The sequence below is a fragment of the Amblyomma mixtum genome, chromosome 3, assembly GCF_055824585.1.
Source record: "Amblyomma mixtum isolate Tamu chromosome 3, ASM5582458v1, whole genome shotgun sequence".
NCBI lineage: Eukaryota > Metazoa > Arthropoda > Arachnida > Ixodida > Ixodidae > Amblyomma > Amblyomma mixtum.
This window is the reverse complement of record NC_143014.1, coordinates 147,246,327-147,270,760: the sequence shown is the minus strand read 5'-3', so window position 1 is coordinate 147,270,760 and position 24,434 is coordinate 147,246,327. Positions and strand designations below refer to the sequence as shown.

Below are 24,434 nucleotides of genomic sequence, written 5' to 3'. Positions count from 1 at the left end.
AGTGTCTCGTTAAATCTCGTACGATGCCCGGATGCTCTCGTTTCAGCTCCCGGATGTTGGCTCTCGGTCTCGGCGTGACGTCACCACACTGCTGACTACGGGAACTAAAAGCATTTTATGCTTAAAATGTCCTGGAGTCCCTGAACGCGACTATAGGTGCGAGGCAGGTACCGCACCCCACAACTGCACCAGCACCAAGGAAATGGCCAAACGACGGCACCACGACGACCCTACCGATTTTTCTGGATTTGGTCACATAAAAGTGACCCCCCCCCTAGTAAAACATAAAGCTGATGAAAGTACCGAAATCCAGAGACACTTAAGTATCCTAACGTTTGAGAATGCGAAAGCATTGAAGTGCCGAGTCATGCTGCGCTGCAGAATGACTATGAATCTTGAGTTATGATCCGGTTACGACTATAACGAAAGAGAAGAGGACGGCAATTGGAACATAACAAAAGGAGCAGCAAATTATATCAAATGTAGAGAGGAAAAGAGTGCGCTCGTGAAAATACTACATAGAATTTTCGTTTTGAAGGGAGCAATCGACACTAACACGAGGACCGTGTTTCCCCTCGTTCTTCTCGTGCAGCTGTCCTGTGAGTGAAGTAACGTAGTTTGTACTGTACGAGAGAGAGTACGTCCTCTACGTACGCGTTCGTTAGTTTCGTTTACAATGAAGGAACTCCGGTAAAACTTAACTGGTTTAATTGGCCGAATGGTAAAACAAGAAAACTTTAGAGAGAGATTGGAAGCACAGCCTTTCCGTTCTGAGTCTCACAAAGCACTGGTCTTTCGATGCCGGGCCGAGTTTTCCTTTCTCCCTCTTCTGCCGCCGCTCCCGCCTCTCCGACCTTGGACAGACAAAGGGTTCCCGGAAAACGGCGACGGGCAACCGCGCTGCCCGACCTCAAAGCCTGCCGCCCGGTTCAGCAACGGTCGCGGGGGGACGGCCACGGGATCCCCTTTCGGGCGCCTGCCGCCTGGTCGGCTCGCGCGCACAACATGTACAAGGGTCCTTGACCGAGGAAATCGCGTGTCGAATGGCGCCGCATCTTGTCCCCCTTTTCGTCGCCGACACACTCCCCCCCGAAATGACGAAGTCGTTTGCTAACTGGAAAGTTCCAGAGAGTACAGCCTGCTGGTTCTGAATGTTTTTCAACTCTCTGTGAAAGCCCTCCCTCTGCTCGTTGCGGACCCAAAATATTTCAGCCTGATCCAGTCCTTCGGCGGTAAGAGCTTCGACTTCGTCATTGCGTCGTCTCACCTTTGAGACGAATCGAAGCACCAAAGCTGTGATTCTGATCAGTCTTGTGAAGGAGCTGTAGCGCTGAATGACCATTAATGCAGGGGAAGGCACGTGAAATGACATTTCATCGAGAGTGAGTTCTTTCAAAGGAGCCACCCTTGATTTGCTCATCACTACACTTGAAGTTAGGCCGCCTTCCGAGGCGATGGTAAGGTAGGTGACCGCCCGGTAAGCCGCAGGACTGGCGTCTGCAAAGATGTGTAGATCCGTCTTTGCTGCCTGCCCGCCGACATCCGCTCCATAGTACCGCGGCACCTTTATCTCAGGAAGATGTTTTAATTCACCGCACCCTGTGATCCGCCTTTCGGCTATATCAGTTGGTAGGGGATCATCCCACTCCACGTTTTGTCGCCTCAGATCCTGAAAGAAGATCTTGGCCCGCACGATAAAGGGTGACAGCCACCCCAGCGGGTCATAAATCTGTGCCGTTGTTTGTAGCGTGGATCATTTGGTGTCTGGTGTAGCAGTGTTGTCCGAAACGCACGGCGCTAAGGTCAGGCGATCTAGAATCGGGTCCCATGTCAGCCCTAGCACCTTGAGTACACCAGACATAAATCCCAGGGGCATGGTTTCGTTAGAGAGTCTTGCCCAAGTAGCTGGTGCAGCCTCTCGTTATTCGATGACCATTTGTGCAGCTTCCTCGAGGCAGCGTGGGAGATTGCGTTGGCTTCGGTGTGTAGCTTCACGGCCTCCTCTTCGTCGTCTGCACCAGTTAGCACGTCATTTACATAAAGGCCTCGCTGCAGCTGGATCGTGGTGTGAGGAAAATCTGTTGTTTCTCTACCAGTTACTGAGGTTCGCAGTGCCACAGTATGGAGGCAGTTTGTCTGCTCGGCACCGTCCTCCATAGATCCTTGAACGGTCCATCCAGCTGATGTTTCCACCGCCCTTAGTCGTTTTTCCAGTTTGACGGATCTGCCTGTCGTTAAGTCCCATATGTGATCAGACCCGATGAGCAGCTCAACATTTTCCGAACCGCCGACAATTGAGAAGTGCGCTGCTTCGTACCCGAGGGACCTTAAGTTCTGCAGTACATTTTCCGGTGGCAAGGGAATCGGTTGGTCACAAATGACATCAGTTTCGCACTCGCATCCGCGCTTTGTCGTTAGCGTAACTCGGACTCTTCGGTACTCGCGTTCCTCTTGGTGGCCTCCGAACACACCGACGGTCAACCTTTCATGCCCGAGAAGCGTGCATCCCAGTTTCCGCGAGGTGTCAGCGGTGATGTAAGAGCGCTGACTGCCTCCGTCGAACAAAACTCGCAGCTGAGCGCTGGAAGCTTCTCCACTACACAACGCAGTCGCGGTCTGCAGCAAAACGGTTCTTTTGTGAGTAGAGCTGCAGTCTCCCGTGGCTGTCGCTTCGAGGCTTATTTGTGCACTCGTCACTGTTCGGTTCCCTTCGGGTGGCCTGTTACTAGAGTACGTCGGGTCGCACATCGTGCTGGCATGCTTCTTGCGACATTTGTTGCACTGCACGTTTACGCGGCATGCTCGTGACTGGTGCCCAGTTTTCATGCACCTGAAGCAACGGCCGGAAGAACGCAGAAGTCGTTTCTTCTCTAGAAGAGTTTTTGAGGCGTCACAGTTCTGCATTTGGTGCTCGTTGGAGTCACAGAAGAAGCAGGTTAGCGGTGTTACACTCTGATGCAGCATCGCTGCGGATCGGACATGCTTGTCATGCGTTTTTCCATGCGGCTTGTGACTCTCCTTCATGCCTTCTCTAGGTCGTTGCCCCTCTTCCATGCCTTGCAATGCAGCCAAGTTCTCTCTACTTTCCACCTCTACTCTAAAAAAAAAGAGTAGCTTAGAAAATGAGGAGACGGTACCTTTTACGCTGTCGTCGGTAGTATGTGACGAAGTTTCGGAGACGGTACCTTTTACGCTGTCGTCGGTAGTATGTGACGAAGTTTCGGAGACGGAGCCTTGTTGCTCGCTGGCGAGGCTGTCGGTGTCGACAACGCACCTTCGGCTGAAGTCCAGTAAGATGTCCCGGGGCATTGCTCGCTGTACAATCGGAAGCAGCATTGAACCGTAGGAGTCCAACTTCCGTCCGAGCGTTTCGAGTCCTCTGATGTGCGCCGCCAGGGTATCGTAGAGACGGCGAAGGCCACGGACATCTTCTAAAGAACGCACCGGCTTCAAATCAATTAGCTCCTTGAGATGTTCTTGAACAAGAAGGTCCTTGTTGCCGAACCGTTTCCTCAGGAGTTGGATGGCGTCGTTGTAACATCGTGCCGTCGATGGAAAGCCCGCCAGAGCAGCTGCCGCATCGCCTGTAACCGATGCTCGCAGGTTGGTTGGTTGGTTGGTTGGCCTCTAGTAGAATGGCACATACCCACTACGGGGGAATGGCCAAGACACAGGCGGTGAACTGTTGGAATGATTAGCAGTTTTAGAGGAAAAGGAGTATTAATAGGGTATAGGCTGACAGATTGGACGACGCATCGAAAGGGGTCCTGTTAGCTGGGAGATCAAAGATGGGACGACGGCTTTATGTGCAAATTTGAATGCAACATATGGAATGGTTCAATTTTGTATTGACTGAAAGAGAGACAGAAAAAATAATAATAAAATAATAATAATAAATGAACTGTTTGATAATCAGAAAAATGAAAACAAATAGAAAATAAATAAATAAAATGAATATTAGCATGGGAGTCGCTGTGTTTCTAGAAGAAATTTTTAAACTGCACAGCGCGCACTCCTCTTGCTTCGTCCAAGCGAAGTAGCGCCAAAGGAAAGAACAACCTCAGTGGACACAGGAAGACCCAACTGGTGAAACGGAATTTCTAAGAGGCGCCTCCTCAAAGAAGAGAATCGGCGGCAGAACAGCAGGTAGTGTTCCACTGTCTCAGGCTCGGCACAAAATAGGCCCAGGGGAGAAACCGCCAGACCAGATCTGTGAAGGTAGAAATTTAGCAGAGGAACTCGGCATCGCAAACGCGTGAAAGAGACCTCCAGTCTGCGCGAGCACTCTTTGCTACTCCAAGGGTGCAGAAGGTGCTGATATTCGGGAGATGAAGTAAACGCCGAGGCTGAAAATTCCTGAAATATTGTGTAACTGCGAAACCTCATCGCAGCTGTATATGCGCAGGTTGGCAGGACAGCAATTATTGGGCCACAGAGAGAGGCCCTTGCTAATGAACTGAATGCCCACGTGACCCGATACCCAAAGCAACCTCACCGAATTTAGATGGAGCGGGATCAGCTGCTTAAAGAGGCGTAATGCCCGAGACTCAGAGTGTGATGATAATGAAAAGCAAATAGATAAAGAGTCCGTCATAACCATGACTTGGGAAACGGCAGGATCTAATTTACGTAAGGCTAGAATTACAGCTAATAATTCGGCCAGATAAATTGGAGTGAAGTCAGGGAGACGGAGAGAAAAGGACCATCCCAATGCAGGTGAAAAAATGCCCACACCTGCCTTTTCACAATCCTGCGAGGCATCGGTAGCAATGAGAATATGAAAAGGAAAGGACCTTAGGTGGTCCTGTAACAATCCGTGAAGGAGAGGAAAGGGCTGGAGCTTGGCATTTGATGGTAAAATATTATCAAATGCATTCTCGACTGAAGGTGAGATGTTATACAGTGGATGGATATCTGTGAGTATGTTTAAGGGATCGAGGAGAGACTGCACGAAACATATCTGAGTATGCAAACGAGACCAGGTGGCATTGAAAAAGACTGCGGGTTGACTAAGAAATATTACATTGGATGTGTGGAGAGGAGAGTCGCACAAATTTAAAAAGGTTTGGACTGTTAAAAGGCGGAATCTGGCTAATAAAGATGGAATTCGCGCCTCAAGGTGCAGGAGAACACATGGAGGAAAAAAAACTGGGAGAACATTAGCTACATAGGCTTAAGCACAAGGCTTAAGCATACAGCCGCATTGGGGCGCTAACTGCTCTCCCGTTGCAAACCCTTCCCTCGCAGTGAGAAATCATCCGTCCGTGCGGTTAGTGAAGCGCGAAAATTGCTCGAATGGCGGTGCCGGCGCTGCGATTTGCTGCTCCTTGCATTCATTCGTCGCTTGTTAAACCCTAGAAGTGGGAAAGGTGAGCGACTTTCGAGGTCACCGCGATGCTTTCGAGTTGTCTCTGACTAGAAAGCTCGTCTGTGCAATCACCTGACGAGGCATATGGTGTGGTGGCTATGCAAGGATGCATTGCGGCGAGAAGCAGTGCCGAACTGTCGAGCTCTGAGGGGCGATCGCCAGCTGTGAAACGTCGCAGAACAGATGGGCTTTGCGCGCGTGATGAACGGATGGCAGGACAGGTGTTCGCGCGGCCGAGCAACAAACTCCAGGAATGTGTCGGGCTTCTCGACGGGACATCCATGTGTGTGTAGCACCATTCTCATTCCTTTTGCATGCATGCTGCGAATCCAAAATTTTTATTCGGCATTTCGCGTTGCTTTTTTCATCATACTGTTTTCAGTTTTTGCACACGGCTCAAGTTGAGAAAACAAAGTCTAGTATGCTAGTACGTTGGTCGATTTCTTTGTTTTTGGTGTTGATGAATGTGAAAGGCAGCATAGGTGAAATCAGCTGGAAGGCGTCGTTTCCTTAAGTGTAAAAAAAAAAAAAAATTGCGTGAAACTCTAAAAGAATACTATACCCTGGCTTAAGCATTATTAGTGAAGCATGCACATAAAAGTGATTTTGATTCAAAGTAAAATTTTCATAACAGTGTTACATCATCAGTTACACAGCAGCCACGTGGAAATGACCGTAGGAGTGTGAAAAAAATCATTTCTTTTAGGACGCGCGAAAAACAAACATGTATGACTCTTGTACACTTTATTTACAGGTGTGTTGTTCCTGCCGGTGAAGGTTCCAGCTCACACGAAGTCTGTGCGGGATCCATCAATGACCCGTTTGTGTGCAATCTCTATTCATGTGCTGCCTGCATGGAAATCGTCAAACTGGTGAGCACGTGCTTAGTGTGTTGGGGCAAGCATTAAGGGATAACGTGTTTGCCTTTAGTAAGATTGCGTACGGCTAATGATATCTGATTGCATTTATATATAGTTTATGCAGCAAGCAAGAACAGTGTAATTTAGACCACATATGAAAATAATGTAAATTAATCATGTCTGTACTTTTCAGGTGACAGCGGAGATAGGTGTGCGTGACACGCAATATTGCTCTGTGGCTTTGAATTTCTCTCAGTGACCACAATGTCAAGGTAGCCTCATTTCGATTGGTGCAAAATGCAAAAGCATGCATATACTAAACAACTCAAGGTAGTCATAAACAGTTAAACTTGTGCCCTTCCTTGCAGTGCATTCTGTGGTGGTTTTCTTCAGTATAAAAAGACTTTATTAATTATTTGTATCCATCAGTTTGGGAAATGTGCCATCAAGTACCTCTAGCTATATGGCAACACTTCGTTTTGATACTAATGATTGATTTTGCAGTCAGCGTATTTTACATTTGTATGTAAAACTAGATTATCGTTGAACTTGCGGCTTCAACAATTTCACATATTTGGAAACGCAATGTCTAGCTCGTTGGGAGATTTCAGTGCACAGCGTTGATTAACGTGCAGGTGATGGTTTGCATCTTATGCAGATGTGGCGGACTATCCTCACCGTGGGGTCTCGTGTGCTCGGAAACCGGGATGCAAGATTCATCTTCGCTCACCCCTCGGCTGGACTGGCTGCTTAGCTGGGTGGCCATCCGGGTTCCTGAACGATTACATGAGGTGTCTGCAAAGGTGTCATGGTCATGGTACGCCATGGTCAAGAGTTCTCTGCGAAGGTTGGCGGAGCTTGCACTGTGCAACACAACATATTCATCCACACTCAGCTTCAGGACCATGACACCACTGGCAAGTGGTGGTAATAGCAGGAGTACCAACACCTACGACAAGGAGGAGGACACAGCACCATTTGGATTCTACCTGACAGACAGGAAGTGCATGATCAGCGGCGGCTTGCGAGAATTGCACTCACTGCCGTGCTTGTCACGTGTAGCTATGCCACAAGTAATCAGCGTACATTTGCTCTGCTTCAAGTTTGATAGCATACTGCTAGGAAGCTGGTGAAGTCTTCATCATTTTGGTGCTGTTCTTTGAATAGGACCATATTGGTGGTATCCATGACAGTAGAAATCATTTTTGTCTGGTGCTGCAGTTTTGTGTGAGTCAGGAAATGCCCCAGGTGTTTTCAGCCTACCATCTGCCAACTTGCTGAGTGCGTGCTTCAACACATGCTTTGGTGATTGTGAAGAAGTGCCGTCCCTTCGTGTGGTGCCTCCCTATGTGTTCTGCTTGTACACAACGCACATTTTATTTGGTGCTTAAGTTCAGTGAAGGACAGGAAGGCACCAAAATGTTTTCCTTCCAGCACCAGGGTGTTGACTGGACATGCTTTCACCAATGCATTTCTGTTTGCTTTGGTGTTTGTGGAGAGCCAGCAGTCCAGAACATGCTCAACATACAGCATGGTCGCTGTGTCTCTAGTTATTTACAACATCTCTTCTTCAGGGTGCAACACGTCTTGTGTGGCACTGTTTGTGTGATAACATCACAACATGCTTTGCCTCATGGCATTTGGTTGCCTCTGTCTGCTTGCTTTCGACTGCTTCTTTCACGTGCTGCACGTAGTTATACAGCAGCGAACTATTTTTCCTGAAGGAAAAGTCACACAATTGGTTCACGGTCAATTTCCCAGATGAAAATGCAAGGCCTGGCCAGCGTTCTGACACGTGTACCCATTCCCATCTTCTAGCTGAAATTTGTACCCCTGACGAAAACCCACAAATTGTACATTAATTCAGTTGAAGGTAACTGGAAGTATAAATTATGCAGCTGGACATAATTTGTGTTTCAATAATAAAGCTCCAAATAATAAAGCTCCAAGCGCTGGTTTTTTGTCCTTCTCTTGTGTTGTCTTTCACTGTGCTGTTTTTGCAATTCGTAAAACATGTACCAACCAGCCCGTATTTGCCCTCTTCTGGAACTCCAAATGGCATTTTGTAGCTGGAAGGGCATGATCCGGTTCAATAAGTTAGCTGGAAATGGATCATAGTAGTAGTAGTAGTAGTAAAACGCTATTGATCTTTCTGGGTTACGCAGGCGGTCTTCCCAGGTCCGGGATCTTTTTCTCTTTCCAGGACTTGAGGTCCGGGATCTTTTTCTGTGCTGGGCTATCAACCTTGAATGCAACCTTGAATGGAAGGTCACTGCCCACCTGTCCTCCCAGTGAAACTGTTAGATCCCATTTTCATGACTCGTCCCCTTGCACTTTGATTCATATAAGTTGGGGTTGCTGTTTGGTCATTTTAAGACAAATCCTAGACAACCTGTTTACCCTCTGCACCCTTAGTGTGACTGGACCGTATCAGTGTCCGTGCTGCCATTTTTCCGTTTAGCAAAGGTGGCTACTTCAGTTTGCAAACTAGGCAACACTAATGTGCATGTACACCACTGTCAAATGTTTATGAAAGACTGGTCTGTCCCGAAAAAATTCTTATCTTTGTAGATGAGACATATTCGTCAATATGTATTGTTGCACTAGGTAATGATTCACAGTTAGGCTGCATAATGAATTCTAGGATGCATGAAGTTCAGTGATGAAAATAAATTATTTTGCCATTAATGGCTTCCACAAACTTTTCACTGTGCATGTAAAAGACACCTCACCTTTTTTAAGCAAATTGCAACACCTTAGAGGCAATGCAACTTGTCTTGCTCCCCAAAAATGTAGGGACACACTTAAGCTCAGCATTCATGGGTATGACACGACAGTGTTCATGGCTCCCTGCAGCGGTTTCTCTTCACACGCACAGTCAGTGTTCTTCATTCGTGTTCACACATTTATCACAGTTGCCTCAACACATGTTCACAATTCTTGTCTTTGAACTCTTCCACACTGCAGTTCACCTATGTAATGTTACTGTAATTAGTTTCTCACTAATTGGCACATCTCTAGTTCACTGCAGTAATTACATTGCTAGGCTTCAAATTAAGCCAACAGCACCCACACATCACTCCCCCCCCCCCCCCCCCCCCCTTGTACCTCAGCAAAGTCAATGTGCCTACACGGCCTAGTTGGTAGCGTGCCTGGCTGGCGATCCAGGGGTCATGGGTTTCAAGGCAGAGAGAAATTTATTAATTTTCTGTACGTAAAGTGTATTATTTTATAACGTGAAGTAGTTTCAGACGTGCTGACGTTTGATTCAGATTACAAATCCTCTTTTCAGTGACTTTCACAGCAGACATCCACGCATGAAGCACGTTTTTTGACACAATATGCCGGCTGGATAACACTGGGTTTTCTGCTGAATTGCAGCCTCTCTCCTTGACAGTGGTGTGTGCAGGCTTTCCGTACCTTTGTTTTCTGGTTGCACATGGCACCCAATATAATTTTTCAGGGGGCTTAAATTTATGCACAGGCACTTGCAATGACTCCAATTTCATCAACATTTTGTGGCCTGTTCTATCATTATATTGGTGATGAGTAGCTTCTGTTATATTGGTGATTAATAGATCATGCACCAACCAGCCCAAATTTCCACCCTTTTGAAGCATTTTAAGTGTTCTATTTTTTTTTCATGCAGTGGAGTGTAATAGATACATAGAGGGGAGAAACCTCCAACCTGTCACTTATGCTCGAGCACCAGAGCGGATTTTAAATTCACCTATCAGGCTTGCCCAAACAAACCAAAACCTCCTTTCCAAGGGATGGAATCACAGGAGCCATGGGAGGCTGCTCTGCGCAGCTCACAGGCAGAGCTACAGCTTTGCATCATGGGCTGGGCCTTGGAGGTCACCGCAGCCAAACAGTGCCTGGTCACCTAGAGTGGCCTGAGGGCCGTCACCGACCTGTTCAACACCCCTTCACCCACCCTCACCTGATCCACTGAAGTGGGACTAATAAAGTTATTACCAACCAAGGGCTGTAATAGCCTTCCTGCCAACGCACTTCACCACGGTAATTTTGAACTGCTTCTTTGAACAAATAATCTCTGAGCTGTATGCAAGCTTTGTTCTCAGTACAGGTAAGCCCTTTGTTATTGGAATGAGGTAATCTACTGTTGCAGAGCAACTTCGATTAGTCCTCAGTGTCCTTTCAGACATTTGCCGACATTTCAGCACCTACATCTGGTATGGTGCCCTTCACTGAACTGTAGATGTCATATTTTGAGTGTACATAGAGGTTTGTCTATTTTAGTTCACAGTAAAGGAAAGTACTTTGAGAGTGAACGCATTTCATTGAGCATTACTCTCCTGCAGTGCACAATAGTGGCATCACAGGGTCTTTATTGCATCAGTGTATGGTGTAAATGTTGCCTAACGGCATTGTGATCCACTGCTCAAAGAGAACCAACAATGGCCCTGATATGTATGTGGTCAGGAGTGTGCACAGAGGAAAAGACATGCACTTGCACATCAGGCTAGAAACATGACTGAGACCTCTTGTAGATTGCTCGTGGAGTGCACAGGGCTTGCCAAAACCAATTCACATCATCCAGTGTTATCATGCTGCATTAATGGACCTTTTGCCAGAATACCACTGCTTGTCTGTGATGCTGCCTCCCTCAAATACTGTGGGCCATGTTAGCCTTGCATTTCTTGCCCCCTTTGTGTGTTATCTTGCTGCTGTGCATGCTTGTGCTTTTCTTGTTGTGTTGCTGTTCTTCCTTCTTAACTCACCGTTGTTTTTATTCTCCTTCAGCTCCTTGACCTCACCCTGAGACATATTCAGGCTTGATATGACATGTGCACTAGATAATGCACGTGTATGTGCATGCTATGATAATAACTTGCATGCCCGTTAAAGAACCCCAGGTGGTCGAAATTTCTGGAGCCCTTCACTACGGCGTCCCTCATAGCCTGAGTCGCTTTGGGACGTTAAACCCCAATAAACCAAACCAATAACTTGCATGAAGCAAATAAAGCAAGTGTCTTAATTGCACACTGGATTAGCTGTTTGTAATGTGGCATCACCCTCCACCTTCACTATCCCCCTCTATATTCGTCCCGTTCCCCAATGTTGAGTAGCATATGTGAAGATATCTTTTTCCAGCCGACTTCACCTCTCTTGATATCACACGTTGCCCTCTTACAAGGAATGTTGCTGCATTGAAAGGAGCTGCCTGGTGCTGCTGTAGATGCATTACTGTTGTCCTACAGCAAAGTGATGGGCATGACAAATTTTGTTTCACCTCTCACATTTTGGTGCGTATACTTGCACCACACGAGTGGAAGTGCTGTGTGCTCATTGTTAGACAGAATTAACGAGATTGAGGGACTTTTCAAACATTGAAATCAAATAGCATTATTGAGAGCCTTTTTTTATTTGAATGAAATTATGTACCTGCCACTCTACGCCATGCATTCGTGAGGCGCTTTTATATAAAGTCCGTGAAGTCTGCTTGCAGGCAGACTTAGTTAATGTTCACAAAGCAAAAGATGAGTTCCATGTCCTATTCAGATTAAGTGAAACGCCAACACTGCTTCTGTTGACAGTGGACTTTTAGCTGTCTGTTTTTCTTTAAGTACTGGCGGGAAACCCTATTTTGCTTTCGCATTACGCTTTTGATAATAAGACGTACCCGCTCATAGCGTTGCACTTGACGCGATTCGCAGTCGCGTTTCGTGCGCGGCCGCTTGCAAACGTAACCAAGGGTAGCGTTAAGTTCTATGCACCTGAAGAAGTGACACGGAGGTAAAGCTTTCCAACGCCACTGACGCGTTGAGGTTATGATCGAGAGCCAGCCGTTTCTCCGCCAATTCCTCTCCCCGTGACGCTGATCGCATCTCACAAGTACGGAGACGCGACACGCTGCGCGATGGCTTCGGGCAATAAGCGGTCGCTTCATGCTGTACAATTACCGCTAAGCTCTTATTTCCGTGACGACCGGCCACAGGGTCTTTAGCGTCGCATTCAGCACCATCACTCAGCTAATGTGTGCGGCGAGTACGCCGAGACCGCCGCCGCAACCATGGAGGTAAAAAAAACTTTTTCTTCCTCCATGGCCGCAACGCATTTCACCGTCCATCTCTACGGCGCTACTGTGCTAACTCACCTTCGCGCCGCAACTCGGCGGTGTTTTTTGTACTTGGCGCCAAGTAGCAGACGACACTGTTTATTTTTGTCATACTTTTTTCTTTATTCTTCAATGTCGTCATTCTATTCTGCTGTTACGCATTTCCGCCTCGATTCACACGTCATGGGTACGCCCCGCTCATGGCGGATTGGCGAATATCGAGAATCGAGCCCCAGGACGATTTTGTGCTGGCAGCGCTCGGGCAGCTAGCAGGAAGCTCGCGCGGCCATTTTTATAAGGACTAGAAGGACACGGTTCTTCATGCGATGTTTTGCGCGATGCAGGCGCTTGTTTCGACTAGGCCACGGTGCATATTGTAACGAAGACAGGACCGGCACAGATCACAGTTTCGGCCATGGAGGAAGGAAAACTAAGGAGAGGCCCTTCGTATTCCAATGCATTGTTGCTAAGAAAACTCGGGCCACTAGCAACGGCGTACGGCGTCGTTAGCATCGTTGTTGCTAGGGGCCCGAGTGTTTCTCGGTGGCGGTGGACGGGCTTTCGGCACGGTGTGTTCGGCCTTGCGTGTTAAAGTCTACATGCCTGGCGTCGTGACGTTACGAGCGCATCTAAGATTGCTTTTCAATGCAGCAAATAACCGCTCATTTGATATTTTGTTCGTCAAACTTGGTGTCGTTACGCGGAGCGATCGATGCATTGAAATGAATCTCGCGAAAAGTAGCACTCCGGAACCGCGCTTCGACACGCGAAGAAGCGTTGATTGTTTTGATCAGCGAACTTTCGCACCTCACCAAACAGCACAGAAACATGAAGCCGTTCTCGGCGATGCTGAGCTGCGTTTCGAATGCCACACGGCGGGTGTACGGTAGCCCGAGGAGGATGGTGATCTGAGCTATAAGCGGCGCGCAATGTCGTCTTTTTTCGCCTGGCGTCGGAAAAGGTTCACCGCACCTGTGCGCCGGTCTGTGTCTAGGTGCGTGTTTGCGGGGAGGGAGGTGTAGGAGTGTAGCGGCAGCGGCGAGCGGCGCGGTTTTTTTGATACCTTTCTTTTACGAAGCGCTTGCGAGCCGCGTGCGAACCCCACCCCGTAGCTCGGTGTAGAAAGTAGATAGTGAGGAGAGCCTAGCCAACTTCCGGTTGCGGGGCGGCTTCACAAAAAGTGGCGTCAGGGCCTCTCCTTAGTTCTTTCCTTCCTCCATGGTTTCGGCGAAGTTCAGCGCACAGCAGAGAACTCACAAGATGGCTGTCCGAACCACACACACACTTCGTCTTTGTCCACCGGCACACGCACACTTCGTCTTCATCGTCGGCGCGCTCCCATGAACACGCGCATGGGCGTCCGGAGGCGGGGGCAAGGGGGGGCGGCTGCACCCCCCTGGAAAATCACTCACTCGAACCGTGAGTGATGGCCGCACGCCAGGGGCGGTGGTGCGCTCAGCCAAAAGGGTAAAAGCAGCCCCGCTTCGACGCTTGGTCACATCTGCGAAATGCCGCGTCCGGGCGCGCGTCGTTCCGCCGTTTTCAAACCACGCCACCGCCAGCTCTGCTGAAGGACGACCTGTTGCAGACATGCAGCGGCACCGGCGAGCATGTGCTTCGAGCCGTCTTGAGATGGGTGTCTGTTTCTTTGATCTCTAGAGAGATAGCGACACGGAGGCAGACAGTGCACAGGGCACAGGTCGCTCGCTATAATCATGATACGTTCGTACGCCGGCCACCGATGAATTCTTGAGGGGGGAAGGACAAATCAGCCATGTCCACCCCCGCTTTGTCGGGCTGCTCAGGGGCAAGCGGGCGACGAGTTGGCGCCGCCGCCGCGCGCTGTCTCCTCCGATCCACGGGAGAGCTCGGTGCGGTAGAAGCGCCGCTTTCAGAACCTTCGGCAAAGGGGATTAGCTGCTTTTGTTCACGGCGACGCAGTCTCCAGAGGCGCCCCCACACCAGCGTTCCTTGCGTCTTCTCCGAAAACCAGCGCCTTTGGTCAACGCAGCCCGATGGCGCCTGCCTGGCTCGCCTGTCACCTCTGGCTGGGCCTCAAATCACAACAGCGCCCATGTACTGTGCGTGTCAGTGCATGGTAAAGAGACCCAGGTGGTCGACATTATCCGAAACTCTGTACTACTCCGTCCCTCATAGCCCGAGTCGTTTTGGGGCTCTGAACCCCATAAAAGCACAAAAACAAATTTTCCGGCCGAATTAGTTGCGGGTGTCCCTTCCCCTCGGAAGTCGCGCGGCGTTCCTTACACCCCAAAAGTGCGCATTCGTGGATATTGTGGCAAGTAAGCCCTTGCACGTGTGCGCGCCTCTGTGTTTGTGCTTCGGTGTTTTTAGTGGCGGGTTGTCAACGAAGGTGAGAACAACCAAGACAGCGGACGAGAAAACGACGAGCGGCGAGCAGTGTGTGTGCGGTTGCTCGACTGTGCGGATGCGCGAGCAAGATGGAGCGAGGTGTATGAAGCTGCGAGCGTGCATTTATCTTGTAAATAAGTTTTCGTTGTATATATAGTCATCTTTTGTTTTCAACGTACTCGTTCAACCATTTTTCCAATCAATATATATGATGACTGTGCACTGAGAGCGTGTAATGAAGCACAGAAATGAATTTATCACCCGTGTAACTACGCAATTCGCCCAGAAAAATCCGAGGCGCCTACAGTTGCTGTTCAAGGAAGACTGACTGAGTGACTGTAGTTGCGTGTTTGTGAACATATTGCGCTGTGTGCTGGTCATCAATTCGGGTGAGTCGAGAACCCGTATGCAGTAAGACTGAGCACTTCGAGTATTGATAGTATCTTTTTGCATTTTTATTAATTTTAATTGTTTCTTTGTTGATAAACTCCAATGTATCTCTACAATCCGCGCTTTAATTTGCTGCTTGTAATTTTCTTTCATGTGTGTATTTTACTTATTTTTTATTTATATATAAATAAATAAATTTACTCCGCAAATAGTGCCTTTTCGCTACGAATATACCCCCCCCCCCCTCCGGCGCCAACAACCAATGGGCCCCCCCCTGCAAAAAATTCTGCGGACGCCCTTGAGCACGCGCCATTACCCCCTCCATCAAGGCGGCGGCCCGACGCCGGAAACGAACACGGACAGCACAGGTAATGTTCGGTATAGACGGCGGACGGCAGAGAATACAGAGAGCTGTTAAGCTGGTAAAGCGGCGGGTTGCAGCCTGTCATGGTAGGGCTTCATGCGCACCACGTGGACAGTCTCGGTCCGATGGCGCCGACGTGGCAAGGAGGTCGTGTCCCGCGGAACAACTTCGTATGTGACATCACTTATACGACGAACCACCTCGTACGGACCGAAGTAGCGTCGGAGGAGCTTTTCGGAGAGTCCGCGGCGGCGCACAGGTGTCCATACCCATACAGAGTCGCCGGGCTCGTACCGAACGCATCGGTGTCGGAGGTTGTAGCGACCAGCGTCGAGTTGTTGTTGATGTCGAATCCGGCACCTTGCGAGTTGGCGGGCTTCTTCAGCCCGCTGGACGAATGTGTCAACGTCAGCGTAGGGGCCGATGTCTCCGTCGTTGTGAGCAGCGGGTAGCATAGCATCCAGCATGGTAGTAACACACCGTTCGTAGACCAGCTGGAAAGGTGTAAGACAGGTAGTGTCCTGTTCTGCCGTATTGTAGGCGAAGGTTGCATAAGGAAGAACTTCGTCCCACGTGCGATGCTCAACGTCGACATACATAGCAAGCATATCTGCAAGCGTCCGGTTGAGGCGTTCAGTCAAGCCGTTTGTTTGGGGATGATAGGCTGTTGTCTTCCGGTGACTGGTGTGGGTGAGTTCGAAGAGAGATTGCATTAATGCCGCCGTAAAGGCGGTTCCACGGTCCGTGATGACGACTGATGGCGCACCGTGACGCAAGACGATTGATGTCATAAAAAACTGAGCCACTTCTGCAGCACTAGCGTGGGGGAGCGCCTGTGTCTCGGCGTACCGCGTTAAGTAGTCCGTCACCACAACAATCCATTTGTTCCCAGAGGAAGACAATGGGAATGGGCCCAGCAAGTCCATGCCCACTTGTTGGAAAGGTGTTGTAGGCGGTGGGATGGGCTGGAGAAGCCCTGCGGGTTTAACTGGTGGTGTCTTTCGTCGCTGGCAGTCACGGCAGGTCCTCACGTATTGCTGGACTGATAAGAGCAACTTTGGCCAGTAATACCTCGCACGAATGCGGGCATACGTCCGCGTAACACCCAAATGGCCAGCCGATGGCTCGTCGTGGCAGGCGTGCAAGATTTCTGGACGGAGTTCGGATGGCACAACCAGAAGAAAGGTTTCCGTGTTATGGGCGAAGTTCCTCTTGTAAAGGACGCCATCTCGGAGACTGTAGGAACCCAAACCTCGAACGAAAAGCCGCGGAACAGCGACGTTAAGGCCCTCCAGATGCTCGATGAGCGGACGCAACTCTGAGTCAGCCCGTTGACGCCGGGCCATATCGGACGACGTGACGAGAGCAAAAAACGGGAAGTCGTCCTCCGTTTCGGCCGGAGCAACGTCGACAGGTGCACGTGACAAACAATCGGCGTCATTGTGCTTACGGCCGGACTTGCACACTACCGTGATGTCGTATTCCTGGAGGCGAAGGCTCCATCTCGCAAGCCGTCCCGAAGGGTCCTTGAGGTTGGCTAGCCAGCATAACGAATGATGGTCACTGACAGCTCGAAACGGGCGACCATAGAGATATGGTCGGAACTTGCTAATCGCCCACACTACCGCAAGGCATTCCTTCTCTGTGGTAGAGTAGTTTGCCTCTGCTTTCGAGAGGGAGCGGCTGGCGTACGCTATGACTTTCTCGTTCCATCCTGCCACTGAACGAGAATAGCGCCGAGATCAACATTGCTGGCGTCAGTATGAATTTCAGTGGCGGCTCGTTCATCAAAATGGGCGAGTATTGGGACAGTTTGTAGGCGGCTGCGTAGCTCGTTGAAGGCAGATTCCTGATCATCACGCCACACAAAAGATACATTGTCTCTAGTAAGCATTGTAAGGGGTTCCGCAATTGTGGAAAAGTTTTCAACGAAACGTCTGTAATAGGCACAGAGGCCCAGAAACCTACGAACGGACTTTTTGTCGGTTGGGCGCGGGAAATGTGCCACAGCGGCAGTCTTCTCCGGGTCAGGACGGACTCCGTCAGCGCTTATCACGTGACCAAGAAAACTGAGCTCTTCGAAACCAAAGTGACACTTTTGTGGCTTTATCGTCAACTGTGCCGAACGGAGCGCCTGTAACACCATTCGCAGCCGGTTGAGGTGTTCCTCGAAGCTAGGAGCAAAAATGACAACATCATCAAGGTACACTAGGCATGTCTGCCATTTCAGCCCAGAAAGAACGGTGTCCATCATGCGTTGGAAGGTTGCCGGCGCAGAACAGAGTCCAAAGGGTAGCACTTTGAATTCATAAAGGCCGTCAGATGTCACGAACGCTGTCTTCTCTCTGTCCCTTTCGTCCACTTCGATCTGCCAGTAGCCATTCTTAAGGTCGAGTGAAGGAAAATATTTAGCGTCACGCAGTCGATCCAAGGCGTCGTCGATACGTGGAAGGGGGTAAACGTCACGTTTCGTGACACGATTCAACTTCCGATAATCGACGCAGAATCGCAAGGTGTTATCTTTTTTCTTCACCAATACCACAGGCGAAGCCCAGGGGCTCGTGGACGGCTGGACTACATCGTCTGCAAGCATTTCTTGCACTTGGGATCGTATAGCCTCCCGTTCCATCGGCGACACTCTGTACGGGTGTTGGGATATGGGGCTAGTCTCCTCGTTGACGATGATGCGGTGTTTGGCTACCGGGGTGCGCCCTACCTTTGATGTCGTGGCGAAGCACTCTGCGAAATCGTGAAGGAGCTCTAACAAGCGCTGCTTCTGACCCACCGACAAGCCGGGATTAATGTCCACGGTAGACAGAACGGCTGCTGCATCGCGTCCGTCCGGCGACGGTAGCTCCAGAGCACATATTTCTGCGGGCTCAACGAAGTCGGTAACGTATGCGACGGCCGTTCCTTTCGCAATAGGCTGGAACTCTGTTCCGAAGTTGGTGATCAAGAGTGTCGCAGAGCGATCCCGTAAGCGAACAAGCCCTCTTGGAGCGCAGATTCCTTTCTCGAGTAGAAGGCTGACGTTTCTCTCTGCCATAACGTCTCGATCACCGGGCGAGTCACTTTGCACGGGGACCATCATGCTGCTCCGCGGAGGCACCGTCACGTCATCAGCAACAATACGCAGGGCGGGTATCCTGGAGTCGTCTGGGTCGGCTATTTCAATTGCTTGCGTCGGCGAAAACGTCACGCGCGGCTCTTGTAAATTGATAACGGCGCCGTTAGCTTGTAAAAAGTCCAGGCCGAGAATGACATCGCGCGAACAGTGAGGTAGGACAACAAAGTCACAAACGTAAACAAATCCGTCGATTGTAACTCTCCCCGTACACCGGCCAACAGGGGTAATTAGGTGCCCACCAGCTGTGCGAATCTGAGGCCCAGTCCACGCGGTTAAAACTTTCCTCAGTTCTTTTGCTAGCTCGTTGCTCATAACCGAATAGTCCGCTCCCTTATCAACCAATGCCGTAACTGCTAAATCGTCGATATCGACCGGTAAGTCCGAAGCTGCACATCCTTTGTGATCGTCACGTGTCCTCCGTTTGATAGCCGTCGTCTGGTCGGGAACGCGATGGAGGATGTTCGGCTGTTCGCTCGTCAGCGGCCTTACCTCCGCAGGCCGCTGGGTCTAGTTTCCCCGGCGAGGACTCGGTGAGCGACTGAAACGGCTTGTCGAAGGACGGGGACTCGGCGAACGATAGTGGGTAGAGGTTGGTGGGCGGTAGTAAGGGCGAGGGAAATCAGTGTGAGTGTGATCCCGGCGCGTTGACAGGTTCTCCTCAATTTCGCGGGGCCGTTCGCCATTGGGCGGACAGGGGACTCGCGGATGAAATCCGCGAATTCCAGCTCGACGATAAGGACACCACCGCAAGATATGGCCAGCCTCACCGCAGTGGTAGCAAAGGGGCCGCTGGTCAGGTGCCCGCCACACGTCCGTCTTCCGTAGCCTGGCTTCGGGCAACACAGGGACAGGCGGGGGCCGCGGCTGGAAAGCAGATGCAGATGGGCTTGTGCTCCAAGGGGCGAGGTCGCAGTTCTGTCGGAGTACCGACGCGTACGTCTGGCGCGGGGGCGTCGGTGTAAGGGCAGCAGGGGCAACAGGTTCAGGGACCACCTGCTGCACTTCCTCTCGGATAATTTGTGCTAACGACGGACACTGCGGCTGCGACTGGGCAGAGAGGCGCATTTTGTGCAGCTCTTCTTTGACGATAGATCGAACCAGCTCCCGAAGGGTGTCAGCGGAGTCGCTGGAGGCTGGCGCAATGTCGGCAGTTGATACGGTGTTCACGGCGCGATTGTAATAGCGGGCGCGTTGTTGCAGGGTCTTTTCGACGGTAGTGGCCTCCGATAGAAACTCCGATGTGGTGTTAGGTGGGTTTCGCACAAGCCCAGCGAACAGTTCTTCTTTTATCCCGCGCATCAGGTGGCGCACTTTCTTGTCCTCGGCCATGTTTGGATCCGCCCTTCTGAACAGTCGTGTCATGTCCTCATAATACATTGCGACGCTCTCATTGGGTCGCTGGTTCCTTGACTGCAGCGCCGACTCAGCTCGTTCCCGACGGTCGGTGTTGACGTAGGTCGCCAGGAACTGGCTACGGAACCGTTCCCAAGAAGGAAACGTTGTCTCGTGGTTCTCGTACCACGTCCGCGCCGAGTCGTCAAGAGCGAAGTAAACATTGTGCAGCTTCCGCTCCGCATCCCAGCCGTTGTACCTGGCAACGCGCTCGAACTGGTCAAGCCAGTCCTCCGCCATGGAAGGTTGGCGGCGTTCGCGGCTGGAGGACCAGGAAATGAGCAGCTGAGTTCCCGTTGTCAGCCATAGCTGCCGCGTCTCCGTTGCTAGCCATAGGTGCCGCGTCAGTCCTGCGCGTCGCGGCTGGAGCCCTGGTCCTAGGGGATAACGGACCGTACTCTGGTGACTGACCTTGGATTCGGCTGCTCGTACTGCGATGAATCGGAGTCAAATCCGTGTTCATAGAGAGCCTTCGGGGCACGTAGATGTTGGAAAGTACCCAGCAGGCCTCCACCAAAAATGTAACGAAGACAGGACCGGCACAGATCACAGTTTCGGCGAAGTTCAGCGCACAGCAGAGAACTCACAAGATGGCTGTCCGAACCACACACACACTTCGTCTTTGTCCACCGGCACACGCACACTTCGTCTTCATCGTCGGCGCGCTCCCATGAGCACGCGCCAATATCGACTGTGTCGCCTGCAATGGCACCTTTTGCGGTAGTTCTCGCTGTTTATTGATATGTTTTGCGTGCGTATGCGCGATCATGTTTCGATCGTCTCACAACCTCGCAAGTACGATCGCATACTTCTGATTCACAAAATATTTCGGCTGTTAATTTCGTGCGCCCGGCTGATACTGCGATGGTGTTCGAAGCCTTTCACGAGAGCAGCCGGATTCCAGTTCCGAGTATACGCGTTCAGACGCGCATATATGCATGCATGTGCTGAACATGTTTTACGAAGGGTTGGTTGAGCGCGATACGGGAGCGTATGGTCTTCATTGCGTTTGGCGCAGTGCAAAAGTGGATATGCTTTGAAAAACGCTTGACTGAAACATGTCCTTTATTAAAAGCCCTCACGAGCACACTGCTCGAGGCATGTGAGGATGTAGAAGATTGCAGGTTGAATTTACACAGACACTAAAGGTATAAGCAATAAACGAGGCGGTTTTTATAGGAAAGGAAACTAAATTCGGTATGGGCGTGAAAAGAGGAAAGAGACAAGAGAGCAACGCGACAACACACGGAAAAAACACACGGGAGAACAGAACAAAATCCTCGCGAAAAATACAGGAAAAAGAAAGACAAAAAGGAAAGGCACACTACTTGTCTCTCATACGAGCATCGAGCGGGGAGGACTGGCTGGGTGTCGGGCAGTCAGGCAGTCTTTAGGCGTTCCAGTGTCGATGCACTGTTGCCGGCGTTTCCCACGTTGGCCTTCAACGCTGCCGCAGCGTCAGCGTCTGTGGGCTCCCAGCACAGTTCCCAACGCTGGCGCCAAAGGCGGCCTGTGTGGAGCAGCTGACGGATGGACGGAGAAGAGTGGCGCCTGGGCCTGGTGGTTGAGGCTCTCGACGACGGATGTCCGGGTCTGGTGGCCCGGACGTCTGCGGCTGAGGCCCAAGCCCGGAACTCGGGGAGCCAGCAGAACTCGTCCACGTCCGTCGCCCACCGCGCTCTTCTCTTCTCTGCCACGTAATCCTCTTCCACCTGTCCCGGCGTACCCCTCCGCACGCGCTCCGATCGTGCTTTTTTGTCTTCTGCCTCACAATCGACGCTGCGTGGCGCTATCTCCTTACAGAAGGCCCCCTCTTCGGAAGTTTTTTCCAAGGGAAAGAACTTAACTACAGGAGAGCGACCCCAGACGTGTTCGACGATCGCACCACAGAACACCACACCGCAGCGCGCACACTACACGCCACACACAATACGACGGTCGTCAATGTTCGAAGCGCACATAGACATTCGCCGCACACACAGCACAGAAAGTATATGAAAAGTCAACGTAAAGCGTCCATAGAGGGCGAAGAAACACGGAAGGCATAAAAAGTAGGTAGCCGACACCCAAAAACAAACATGAACAAACAAAGACAATGCAAACAAGAACAGGTGTGGGCTCCATTCTTCCGTATTCCATTCTTCACACCAAACCACTTCACCGTCCCTAAAACTCTTTCAGCTAGCACTTCCGCTTTCTTTTGTGAAACCGGTTTCTCCAAACCGATCTCGGTCTCCACCGTGATTTTAAATGTTCCCGTCCTACGATGTTATTCACTCTGTGCCGGCCGTTGTCCGCCGGCAAAGATGGAACAACGGCGTCATTTACTTTGTTCTCCCTTTCCTTCGACACAGTCGGTTGACACGTAGCACACGATCTGATATAACTCTTAATGTCAGCCTGTATACCGGGCCAATAAAACTCACTGAGCACCCTAGCTATCGTTTTCCGTATCCCTTGATGGCCGGATAATGCACTCTCATGCGCCAACATAAGGACTTGCGTGCGTAAGCACTTCGGTACCACCGCTTGCTCAACGACTCGGCCGGGACATACTTGGTATGTTCGGAAAAGAACACCGTCATCTGTATGAAAAGTATGGCCTGTCTGTCCTGCCACGAAATGTTTGCCCCAACTTTTTGCGACACACCTCTAAGGTCGGGTCTTCTTCCTGTTTGAGGCGAAACTCCGGCCGTGACAAGTGGAGTGTGTTAAGAGTGGGGCTTTTGCTACTCTCTGAAACTTTCGCTGTCACCGTAAGGGAACGAACATCGACCGAACTCGTCATGGCAAGGGAAACTGCCTGATCAGTTAGAACTGGCGGGTCGACCGAGAATGGAGCTTTAGCGCCAGGGACATTGCCTATTGTGATGTCGTACAAGGGTGTAGACAAGCACCGCGCGATGGCCTTACCCGAGAAGTATGGTGAAGAAATCACCACCTCCGCTTCCGGAACTTCTACACGGGTCCCATTGGCCAAGAATAATGTAGCCTTTTTCCCTGTAAGTGCCGCTGCCGGTACAAGGGACTCACGCACAACAATGCCGGTGCTGCCCGTATCCCGTAATACCGAACCAGGTTGGCCGAACACCTCACCGTGCCCCACGGGCATAGCAGCTTCCACAGGGTTGGAAGGGCGGACCATCATCTCTCCCAACTGGCCCTCTATGCGCGTTACCTCTGCAGGGTTATTGGGACGTGAATATTGAGGTGTCATGCAACAAGCGGACTCCTCACGGTCTCCTGGTCTCTTAGCTCTGCATGACTGGGCATCATGTCCTACCTCGCGGCACCAGGTCCAATACGATTGCTTCGGCTTCGTCCGACAATCCGCCGCCTTGTGCCCAGTCTTCTCGCAAAGAAAACACCGAAGGCGAGATTGTGAACCTGAAACCTCGTCCTTGGCTTTATTCATCGTATGTTCCCCCTGTTCTTTGAAGACCAACAAGTTATTTTGGCGCTGTGCTTCGAGAAAATGATCGGCAGCCTCCGCCAGCTTGCGAACTGTCTTGCCCTCCCGCTCACGTAAGAAAAGGGCTAAACGGGAGTGACAGTTGTTAAGGAATTGCTCGCTCACGACCATCTCGCGAACCACCTCAAAAGTGCGGCCTTCTCCCCGCATCTCGACCCAACGGTCAAAGAAACTAAACAACCTGGCAGCATATTGCGAGGCCGTTTCGCCATCTTGGGGCTTGCTCTGACGAAACTTTTCTCGGTACCCTTCCGCGGTGAACCTGAACCTCTGAAGCAAGGCAAGCTTCGCTTTGTCATAGTCCACGGAATCCTCAGGCGAGAGCCGACCGAAGACCCTAAGTGCTTCGCCGCCAAGGCACAAGCTCAACGCCGTAGCCCACTTTTCTTTTGGCCAACCCTGCCCCGTGGCCACATGCTCAAACCTCTTTAAGTAGGCATCGAGGTCATCCCGCGCTTCATTGAACTGTGGTATGAGGCTGTGCGGGTTAATGGAGCTGGCCGGTGCCACGCTACGCTCTCCACGGTCACTAGAAGGATTTGCGCCACCCTCCATGAGCGTTATTTTTAGCTGCAAGTTCCGCGCCTCTAACTCCAATCTCTGCTTCTCCGTCTCTAAATTCCGTGCCTCTAAATACAATTTCTGCTTCGTAGTTTCACGCTCTAACTCCAATTTCTGCTCCGTAGCTTCACGCTCAGCGTTTCTCTCTTCCCGTGCCTTACGAAGCTCGTCCTCCACCCACGCTCGCAACTCCGCGCCGCGCAAGCCCATGCGCTCGCGTAAAGCAACCAACTCTGAAGCGCTCATACTGTGCCTAAATTAACACAACAGGCAAATAAATAAAAACCGACCTCGTCCTGTCGTAGCGGACGCCAAATTTGTGAGGATGTAGAAGATTGCAGGTTGAATTTACGCAGACACTAAAGGTATAAGCAATAAACGAGGCGGCTTTTATAGGAAAGGAAACTAAATTCGGTATGGGCGTGAAAAGAGGAAAGAGGCAAAAGAG

General features: G+C 50.7%; 1 pseudogene; it reads right to left on the bottom strand.

The window, feature by feature from the left end:
- Positions 1–19,068: 19,068 nt before the first annotated feature.
- LOC149352317 (uncharacterized) lies at positions 19,069–20,416 on the bottom strand (annotated as a pseudogene).
- Between the last annotated feature and the right edge of the window lie 4,018 nt (positions 20,417–24,434).